Raw genomic sequence first — 9,353 nt, forward strand, 5'->3', positions numbered from 1 at the left:
GCCCCGGCTCTGCCGGAGCCCCGGCTGGGGAGCGGCCGACTGCCGACCGCTGTCCGGCCGCCCCGGCTCGTCCGCGCGCGGTCTTCGGGCTTTCCGGCCGAATTCGCTGCCCGCCCCCGATCCGGCGAGTTCGTTTTTCGGGCGAAGATGACACCCGCGACTGTAGTTTTTAGAGATTGACTGCATTATCTACAGCCCGTACTTCACTCCGCTAGAACTAGCCTTATTATTAAAACAGGTACAAAGACAAGGCAGAACTCTCCAGGAGTGGCTGCTAAAATGCCTTGAGGAGTTCTAGGAGCAGTCCCTTAAGAGATCACGTTTTTCTTAGGATTTTTCTGTTTCTAGAAGATGACATCTTTGTCCTCCCCGTTTTTTTGTTTTTCTATATTAGCAGTGTTTTTCCTCCTTCTTTTTTCTGTATCTTCTTCCCCTTTTGTGTAGTTGTTTTTTTCCTTTGCCTCACATTTACCTCTCTGCTTTATGTTATCCCGTTTGAATTGTTTTCCTTACCCTATTCCCTTTCCCTTTGCTTCTCCCTCTGGCTCTTCCTGCAGAACAATAAAATTGCACTTAAATTTCTAGGTGAAGAGATGTCACGAAAATGGTGCAAGGAAAAACAAGAACAATTTCAGGAAACGTTATACTACACCAGTTTCCCCCAGAGATGTTAGTGAAGTTTCGTCATTTGAGGCCAGAAAAGGAACTGTGGAATATCAGTTGAACAGTACATGAGCTATTTGACTGCTTTAAAGATTTTTATCTGTATTAAGATGAAAACGTGTCATGACGAGTTTAAGATTGTTATCTGAATTAATGTGTAAACATTGTTTAAGACTGAAAGTTAAGCTTAAAATCCCTAGCGCTTGTGGTTGTATTTGATACGCAGGCAGTGTTAGCTAGTTGCATTTAGGCTTAAAGTGTTTGGAAAAGGCAGATTTGTTTTTAAGAGAGTTATTGATAATCTTCAATTTTGCATAATGACTTAAGCAATAGAATAAAATACTTGTCAGTATAGCGCATTTTTAGTAGTACTTGGGTCTTATTCTGTATTCCTTTGTCTTCTAATTAGAGAAATGGAAAACTGGTGCTTCTTATTTTAATTTGTTCATCATTTTCCTTTTTATTTATTTTTAAAAATACTTGAGGTTTTCTGAGAATACTTTTAAAATAGTTTAACATAGAAAAATCAAACTTAGTGAAACACCATACTGCTTTCTATGTTTTTATTCTGTGTCTTTGTTGTACAAAATTTGTTTCCCGGTCTTCTTAATAGTATAGGTTAAAGCTTTTCAAAATAACTAAATTACACGTAAAACTACAAGCACATGATTAAATATGTTCATTCACTCAGCAAGTATTTGGGAGGCGGGGGGAATATGTCAAGCACCTACATAGGTGTCCGAGACAGCAGTGAACAAAAATAAAATGTCTTCTTTTGTGGATTTAATAGTCTAGTTGAGGGAGATAGAAATGAACAGACCATTTGAGTTGTGTATTATTTAGAAGGTGATAGTGATAGTGCTGTGGAGATGCACCAAGGAAGGAAGTTAGGATATCAGTATTTTGGGGATTTCTTTTTTTTGTCTTTTTGAGACAGGGTCTCGCTATATAGTTTGGTCTGGCCTTGAATTCACTTTGTAGCCCAGGATGGTCTCGGACTCGCAGTGATCCTCCTACCTCAGCCTCCCGAGTACTGGGATTACAGGCGTAAGCCACCACGCCCGGCTGGGGATTTCAATTAGGAAAAAGTATGCCATGTTACAGAATGCTGGTCTGACCACGTCCTTGTCTAAAAAGCTTTTTAATGGATTCCTTTATTTTACCCACACCAGGGTATTGTTATTGTTGAAGAGGTTACTTAAGCTTCAAAAGGAACTGTATTTCAAAACTATGCTACATTATACAAATGTAATATGGGATTTGATTATTTAGTAAATATAAAAGAAATAAGTTATCTGTAAAGATTAATGCAATAGCCGGGGATATAGCTCAGCAGCATAAGTGCTTGCCTGGCAAGCGTGAGGTGGTGAGTTCAATTCCCGGTACAAAAAAAAAAAAAAAAGATTAATGCAGTGAAATCAAGTAGACTGAATTTCTTTCTTTTTTTGAGGCCGGGTCTCTGCATGCAGTTCAGGCTGGCCTTGCACTCACTTTGTGGCCCATGTGGGTCTCCAACTTGCAACGATACTCCTGCCTCAGCCTCCCGAGTGCTGGGATTACAGGCACAGCTTGAATTTCTTATTGAAGAGTATGAATTAAGGTTGAGATTGAAACTGTTCTAATATATTTAGTCTTTTCTTTGAGGTCATGCCTCACACAAAATAAATTTGGGGGATGGTTTGAGACAGAGTCTCCATGAAGTCCAAGATAGCTTTGAACTCACTATGTAGCCCAGGCTGGCCTCCAGTTTAGCAGTCCTCCTGCCTCAGCCACCCCCAGTACTAGGATTACAGGCATACGCCACCATGCCCTGTTTAAAAAATAATTTTTGTGCAGTACACCAAGGTGGGTGAAGTTGGAGACTGGAAGCAACTGACCAGGCAGCTCTTTGTGAAATACCAAGGGGGGGGGGTGGCTCGATATGCTGACACACCTATAATTCTAGGGAAGTTCTACTGAGTAATATTGCCGGAATTCTCCCATGCACAGTTTCGAGGCGGAGATTTTCACACTTCTGTGAGCCCTTTGAGATAGTCGTTTGTGTTTTTCCTTTTTTTCCTTACTGTTTCTTCCTAGAACACAGTCACGAATCATCAAGTAAAATTATACTTAGATTATATTTTAAGAAACTGTTTTTAGCTAGGCATGGTGACACACGCCTATAATTCCAACACTTAAAGCTGAGACAGGAGGGTTGTCCTGAGCTTGAGGCCAGCCTGGGCTACATAGTGAGTTCAAGGCCAGCCTAGACTACACAAGGAGACCCTGTCTCCAAAAAAAAGTAAAAAAAAAAAAAAAAAACTTTGTAAGAGACTGGTACCGTCATGGTGATAGTTAAAATTGGTAGGAATTAAGTGTACATTTAATTTTGGTAATTCTAGTAATCTTTAAAATAGTCAATGGGAAGTTCTTTGCAACACATTTTCCTTTTGCACTTCAGGGACTGTAATTATTTGATACAAAGTTTCCATCTCCAGATGATTCTAAGCATTTTGTAAAAGAGTAGCAGTATTGAGCTGTTGTTTCAGTTAAGCCCTAAAAGTTTTTGTTGTTTCTTTTTTCACTGGATAGTTTTTTCCTCTTTCTCACAGCTTGCTTCATGTTTTGAAGTACTTTGCCGGTTTAACTTCCTGTATGTTTTCCAGTTGTAGAATTTAGCAGTTTCAGCCAGACTTCTCTTAGAAGTTTTAGTCTTACTTGGTACACACTCTTTACTTTCCTTTTAGATAAACTGTCCTTACCATATGTCTTACAAGCCCAGAAAATGCATAATAATTGACGTTTGTCAACTCAGAGAACAGTGATATAATTGAGAGAAATGATCGGTCTGGTAATTCTTTCTGAATTTTCTGCATTTTCTTCTTCTCTAAACTAGCTGGGTCTTAGACTGTTGACTGTTGATTTCGCTAGCTGGAACTACATTGAGATTAGTAACAGGAGACAGAGTATGGGTATGTGCTTGTTTTCACATGGCTTAGAAAAGTCAGTTATTGTGGACTGTTCACAACTCTCCATATGTCTTTGCTCAGGTAATTGGATGTAATGAGTAAGAGAGGCTCTTACAATACTCTTAGAGCAGTCATGTTGCCTTGACAATTAGACACCACATGCGTATCTGTTAATGTCATCATGAGGGGTTGTCTTGTACTGCAAAAGTTAGAAAATGGAATCATCTTGGTTGCTGAGTCTCACTGAGCGCTGGGACCTTGAATTTTTTTTTTTTTTGGCCTTTTTGAGACAGGGTCTCACTATGTAGTTTGGGCTGGCTTTGAGCTCACTTTGTAGCCCAGGCTGGTCTCGAACTTGCAGCGATCTGCCTCAGCCTTCTGAGTGCTGGGATTGCAGGCATGTGTCACCATGCCTGGTTAGGACCTTGAATTGTGGTATTTGAGGTTTGCTGGATTCTTTCGTGATAGAGCTGTTGGATCAGAGGAAAGGGAAAGGGAATAGAACGGAGGGTGTTGTGTGAGTTGTGAACATAAGATAGTAGACCTCATGGGAACAGAAGAGTAAAGCTAGTGTAATCACCTCACTATGAAAAGAGTCTTACTTTTCTCTTTACATTTAATCAATTATTGCCGTATGGGATCCCTTTTATGTTTGTCCTAAAAGTGTCCAGGCTTTTATTAACATTTCAGGTCTCCTCCCTTGGCCATAGTTTTCCTGAAAGCAAGAAAGAAACATTCCCCTCTTGTCGCTTACCTGTGCACATACTGAATACAGTAAACATTTGCCCATCACCGGACCGTGAAGAAACATCCCGAAGTAGCACATTCTGCATTCATTTAATTCTGTTTCAGAGAAACCTTTTCGGCAGTTCTATAAGGTTAAATACCAATTTAAAATTCATATTTATGTATTGCAAAAAGTTCCTTTTTTGATTTGTGTGTTTTCCAAACTAGTGTTTTTCAGATATTTTAATTTTATTTTCTGGATTCATTTTGCAGCTTTGTGCAAGGGAATGTCAGGTAACCCTGTTTCATTCTAATAAAGACAGAGAAAGTGATTTCTGATAATTACTTAGTTGGGTAAGTGACTTAGTAAAAATTACACAGTAACTGAGCAGTGAAGGTGCTCTGAAATCTGCTAATGCTATGAAGTTGTAGGTGGTGAACATTTTAACAAATTTGGCATTGTAGAGAATTTGTTAGGATAATTATTTATCTTTTCAGTCAAGAAGCAGTTAATACAGTACTGGTTTTTAGCTTCTGTAGCCAGGAAATAAGAGGGAATATTCCTTAGAGTTCATAATAAAATGTTTCTTTCTCTCTCGCTCTTTTCTTACCCCTAGTACCTGGGATTGAACCCAGGATCCCCGTGAGCTGCATTTCCGGTCCTGTTTTTTATTTGAGGCAGGGGCTTGCTGAGTTGCTCCTACTGAGCTAGAACTTGTGATCCTGCTGCCTCACTCTCCCAGAGTGCTGGTGTTACAGGTGTGCCCCAACACACCTCGCTAATACAGAGCTTCCTTAGGGATTTTTTATCTTCGGTATTTATATTTTTTACAGGGCTGCGCGGTGGAACTCCTGGTCTTGCTCAATAGTTAGGGAAGTGTTCTACCAATGAGCTGTTATACTGTCAGCCCTATGGTTCAACTTTTAGGAGGAGATTATGTGTGAACCAGACTTATGAATAAAATTATAAGAGTTAATTTTTGCAGTTAAAAAATAATCTTCATTATCAAAGGAGTCTTTTTGGGGCATGGTCTAACTATGTAATTCAGGCTGGCTTTGAACTCACTGTGTAGCCCAGGTTGGCCTTCAATGCAGTGTTCCTCCTGCCTCAGCCTCCTGAGTGCTGGGGGTTACAGTCTTGCACCAGCACTCGTGGCTGGAAGAGCTTTAAAAGTGTGATAATTGGCCTCCTTCTGTAATAAACTTCTGCTGAGTGTTTACCTAAGTTGAGCATTTGTTAGAGGAGTTTTATTCCATATCACTGATGTATGTTTCATTATTAACTTTATCTGCAAAATATTCATATTTACCAAGTGTTAAAATTTTTCCTCATGGTACCCTTTGTGTTTTGGGAGGGCGGGGTAGGGGATTACTTTCTGTTTTTATTAAGATCTTTGTTCAGGTGTTATCCTTTCAGTGAAGCCTTCCCAGCGCTGGTGATTCCCCACACAGCGCTAAATTCTTCATACCCTTGATTTATTCCTGACTAACTGATTGGTTTTCTATTTCCTCTGGGTGTCACTGAGTACCTGGTATCGTAGGCGCTCAGTAAATGTTCAATAAATGAATACAACCTTGAGAATCAATAAATGAGTTTGAATTCTAGTTTTGTCTCTTAATAACTGTGTAATCTTTCTTCCTCAACATAAAATAGGGATTGATGAAAGGCATATATGGTGAAATCTCAGTTTATTTCATCTTACGGATCTTTGGAATTGTGAATTACAATGTGATAGGCTTATTTTGAACTCCTCTGCCAGATAATTTGTGTCTTAAAGGTGTTTTTTCTATGATTCCTGGTTTCTGTGTTGACTATCAATGGGAAAAACCCAGAGATCTTTTATGGTTATGTGTCATATGTGGTCTGTATTTCCACATCACAGAAAGGAGAAGAGAAATGCAGTTTCTAGTTAGTGTATATTGCTCAGCACTCCTGTTCAAATATTTGAAAATTAGCCAAGTAAAATTGTGTGCCTTAGGTAGGCATGGAGGCTCACACCTGTAATTGCAGTGCTTAAGAGGCTGACACAGGAGGATTGCTGTGAACTGGAGGCCAGCCTAGACTGCAGAGTGAGGCTCTGTCTCAGAAAAACCGTAAGAAAATTGTGAGCCTGCCTGGTGTATTAGTTGTAAAAGGCACAGCTGTTCTTCTTCTAGTTGAAATATATTTTGCGTGTCCTAAAACTTACCCTTTTAATGTGTGCGGTTCGGTGGCTTCTGATACAGGGACTGCCGTCAGCTCTGTTTCCAGAACATTTTCCTCTCTCCAGAAGGAAATCCCGGATGTGTGAGTGCTCACTCCCAGTTTTCCTCTCTCCCAACTTCTGCAAACCATGAGTGTGTTTTCTCTTTATTTTGAGGACGTATCTCCACGACAGTGTAGGAATTCAGGTGTCCCAGTAATGTAAATAGAGTAAGTTGTAGCGTATCTCCTTGGGCCTGGTAGAGTTCGGGAGGTCTTAGTTAGTTTAATCCTGTAGAGGACCTCTAAGAATCAAGTTTAAGTCCATAGGAAAAAAACCTATATATCTGTATGTGTATCTGGCTTTCCACATACTTAAAGATCTGTTGGAGAATATCCATTTCTTGTCCATATCAGAGTACATGTTGACTGTCTTACCAGCTTTACTGAAATTTCTTGTTTGGTGGCTATTTTATAGAAGAAAGCCAGCAGGGTTCTCCTTGGAGGAGGATTAGTGCATTAAGATGTGGCTCTTGGGTGCTCTCGTGGGCTGTTGATTCTTCTCTACCCAGCTACATTGCATAAATTATATCGTGAATCTTCGGAGTTGAACAGAAGTAAAATTCTCATTAAAAAATAATTTTAGGAGCTGGGCGTGGTGGCGCACACCTGTAATCCCAGCACTCAGGAGGCTGAGGCAGGAGGAAGACTGTTGGAGACAAACCCTGGGCTACAAAATGAGCTCAAGGCCAGCCTGAACTGCATAGTGAGATCCTGTCTCAAAAAGACAAAATAATAATAATTTTAGGAGCTCCGTATTAGAAAATGAGCTGCCTTTTCTGGGTACTTAGAATGTTAGGTTTTTTTTTTCTGTTTTTAGTCTTTTGCTCCTTCATTAGAGCGGTTATGTTGCTAGTTTTTCTGTTTTCCTTTCTGAAATCTGTGTTCAACTTTTACTTCATTAGAGTCTCTAACAGTCAGATTATTTCAGATTCGGGTCCCTGGCCTTTTATTTCCTCTGTCCTTAATTCAGAGTGCCATCACTAAAAATGTATATATGCTGTTGGTAATCTTTACTTGCTAGGACTATTTAGCAACTCTGTTTAGTTACTTTTTATAATGAACTTACAGTTTTCTTTTCTTTTGGGAGGGGGCGGAGACAGGGTCTCGCTCTGCAGTTGAGGCTGGCCTTGAGCTCACTTTGTAGCCCAGGCTGGTCTTGAACTTGCAATGATCCTCCTGCCTCAGCCTCCCCAGTGCTGCGATTACAAGCGTGGGCCACCATGCCCGGCGAATTTACAGTTTTAATTCTGGGCAGTTTTGATACAGTAACTCATCTTTATTCCTAGTTTTGTTTTGTTTTGTAAGTAGTAGGTTATTGTAGCACTCAAGAGGTTGAGGACGGTGAGTTTGAGGCTAGCCAAACTCAAACTACAGAGCAAGTTCAAGGACAACTTATACCATAGTAAAACTTTGGCTCAGAAAAACAAAGGAAAATTTTTTTAAATGGCAGGTTATTTGGTTAGTCTTTTGTCCTTTCTTCCTGAATTCAAATTTTACTCATTATCCACTTGAGTTCTTTACAGCTTTGTACCTGATGTGAATTCACAGAATAACCTCACTCCTCACAGCTGAAACCCATTCTCTTGCCTTGTAGCTCTCACAGCATGTTTTACGCTTCTTGTAAGGCTTTACATTTTTGCTTTGTAGTTTTTTTTATTATCATTAGAGTATACTATATTTGTAGTTATTATAAAGATGCTTTGTCTTTATTAAATTTTTAATTCAAAGAGGAGAGTGCTCTACTTCTGGGAGTAAGCGCGTATCTTCTGAGTGAAACAGAACAGAGATTCAGGCAAATGCCCTTCCCAGGGTAGGTGAGAGTGGTATGAAGACATTTGTGTGTGCTACCTTTCGTCCTGTCGGTGAGTGCACTCATGACTTTTACTTCTACCCTGGTCCAGTCAGAGAAACTAAACAGTTGGATTGAATAGGATAATTTATTCAAAAATCGGTGTAGTTTCTGTTAATTATATGCATCTCATCTAATATGTGGTAGTTCTTTCACTGACTGTGGTTATTTCACTTTATGATAGCCATAGTATTAAGTCTTGTATGATTGAGAAGAAGATTATGTGGTTGGTTGCTCTCTGAGCCCAAATACGGACAGCTTTTCGTATCTGTCAGAGCCCCATTTGGGAATTCAACCAAATGTAGATGGAACATACTTTATTTTTGGGTGGTTTTTGTTTACTTTTTGAGGCAGGGTCTCATACGCAGTTCAGGCTGGCCTTGAGCTCACTTTGTAGCCCAGGCTGGCCTCAAACTCACAACGATCCTCCTGCCTCAGCCTCCTGAGTGCTGGGATTACAGGCTTGTGCCACCACACTTGGCTTTGAACATACTTTAAAAAAAAATTGGGTTGGTAGTGAACATACACAAATTTTTTTCCTTGCTATTATTTCCTAAACAATAGAGTATAACAAATTTTTATATAGCATTTACATTGTGTTAGGTATTACAGTGAATTTATTTTTATTTATTTTTATCTTTTTGAGACAGGGTCTCACTATGCAGTTCAGGCTGGCCTTGAGCTCACTTTGTAGCCCAGACTGGTCTGGAACTCACAACCATCCTGCCTCAGCCTCCTGAGTGCTGGGATTATAGGCATGCGCCACCATGCCTGGGTACAGTGAATTTAAAGACGATTGTAAATATACAGGAGGATATGCATAGTTTATGTGCAAAAATTACACCATTTTATATTACTGATATTTGTTCCTTGTTAGAATGAAATTTGGTACAAATACCTTTTACTTTTTTTTTTTTTTTTT

The 9,353-nt window shown here is 39.7% G+C and overlaps 1 protein-coding gene across 1 annotated transcript in view; it reads left to right on the plus strand.

The window, feature by feature from the left end:
- Ube2w (ubiquitin-conjugating enzyme E2W (putative)) overlaps positions 1-9,353 on the plus strand; it is an 82,677-nt gene that overhangs the window by 778 nt on the left and 72,546 nt on the right. The window lies entirely within an intron of this gene.

This window comes from Chinchilla lanigera, unplaced genomic scaffold, assembly GCF_000276665.1.
Source record: "Chinchilla lanigera isolate Chin_1 unplaced genomic scaffold, ChiLan1.0 scaffold00043, whole genome shotgun sequence".
NCBI classification, from domain to species: Eukaryota; Metazoa; Chordata; class Mammalia; order Rodentia; family Chinchillidae; genus Chinchilla; species Chinchilla lanigera.